The sequence below is a fragment of the Malus domestica genome, chromosome 15 (assembly GCF_042453785.1).
Source record: "Malus domestica chromosome 15, GDT2T_hap1".
Taxonomy (NCBI): Eukaryota; Viridiplantae; Streptophyta; class Magnoliopsida; order Rosales; family Rosaceae; genus Malus; species Malus domestica.
In genome coordinates, this window is record NC_091675.1 from 13,636,208 (window position 1) to 13,638,246 (window position 2,039).

Here is a 2,039-nt window from a genome sequence, read left to right on the forward strand (position 1 = left end):
GTATTCATCTCCATATATCCATGTGGCTTTTGAGGTCCACTCTAAGAATCATGTGGTCCAAATTTCTAACCCTGTGGTTCCTAAGTTTCAACTTTAGAGACTTCAAGTTGTTCTCTCTATTCCTCCATTGAATTTGCATCCAATGCAAACCAGGTCAAAGAGTGGTATTTCCAAAAATATGGCATTACTTACTACAGTTCATGAGAATGGGGCAGTGGATTTATCTACAGTTGAACCTGCAACATATAAGTTTGCCTTAAAGTGTCAAGTATGGGTTGATGCAATGAAAGAATAGTTGTATGCCTTACATACTCAGTCCACATGGAGTTTAATCCCTCTTCCAGCACAGAAAAACCTTGTTGGGTGCAAATGGGTTTTTAAAATTAAAAAGAATGTTGATGGTTCTATAGGGAGATATAAGGCTCGACTAGTGGCAAACGGTTTCAATCAAGAAGAATGCATTGATTATGGGGAAACATTCAGTCCAATTGTTAAACCAACAACTGTGAGACTTGTATTGGCCATGACTACTCATTTTGGGTGGAATTTGAGACAACTTGATGTTAAGAATGCATTTCTACATGGGGTATTGCAGGAAGAGGTGTATATGTCATAACCTCCAGGTTTCATTGATCCTCAACACCTTGAATATGTCTATAAACTTCACAAGTCCTTATATGGCTTAAAACAAGTTCCTAGAGCCTGGAATGACAAGTTCACAAGTTTTTTGCCTTCACTTGGATTCACTACAACTTATGCAGATTCATCTTTATTTGTGAAAAAGATTGATTCATCTGTAGTGATATTACTCCTCTATGTGGATGACATTATCATTACTGGTAATGCCCCAAATTTGATTCATGATGTGATTTCTGCCTTGACAAAGAATTTGACATAAAAGATTTAGGTCTTCTTCATTTTTTTCTGGGAATTCAGATTATCTCTCAAAATGATGGTATGGTTCTTTCTCAAGAAAAGTATGTTAAGGATCTCTTTACCAAGATTGAAATGTTAGATTCCAAGCCTTGTTCCACACCTTGTCTGCCTTATAATAGGTTAGTTCTTGATGATGGCAAACCATACAACAATCATGCTCTCTATAGAAGTGTGGTTGGTGTTTTACAGTACCTAACATTTACCAGGCCAAATATAACGTTTGTAGTGCATCAAGTATGCCAATTTATGCAGCACCCCATGGATTCTCACTTCAGTGCAGTCAAGCGGATACTAAGATACCTTAAAGGCACTCTGAATTTGGGCATTCACTATGTTAGTGGTGGCTTGGAGGTTAATTCCGATACTGTATGACCATTTTCTAATGTTGATTGGGCTGGAGATCCGAATGACAGACGATCTACTACTAGATTTATGGTATTTTTTGGGTTAAATCCAATTTCATAGTCTTCTAAGAAGCAACAAACAGTGTCCAGATCGTCCACTGAGGCAGAGTATCGAGCTCTTGCTGCAACTGCTACTGAATTGGATTGGATCAAGCAATTATTGATGGTTTTGCATCTTGATATTCCCAGTTCACCAGTTCTGTTTTGTGATAATATGTCTGTTATTGTTTTAACATCAAATCCGGTCTTACATCAGCGCACAAAACATATTAAAGTTTATATTCATTTTGTTCGAGAAAGAGTTGCAAAGAAGCAGCTGCATGTTCAGTTTGTGTCTTCCAGTGAGCAGTATGCAGATATTTTGACCAAGGGTTTATCTGCTCCAGTTGTTCAAACTCATTGTCGTAATCTCAGCCCTGGTTCCACCTCCTGAGCTTAAAGGGGGATGTTAAGGATAGTATCAATGGTGATATAATAAGACACTTGTCAATAGATTAGCAAGGTTGTTAGAATTAGGTATATTGTGACTTAGATAGCAAGTTTTATAAATAGAGAATATATAGTCATAGGGATGATAAGATTGTAACACACATAATATACCATATGAAAGATTTACTTCTCTTTCTAAATCTATGTCTCTTTCTCTCCTCTTCTTCTATCTTACTTCTCTTCTCTCTCAAGCGTAATACTACACATTCT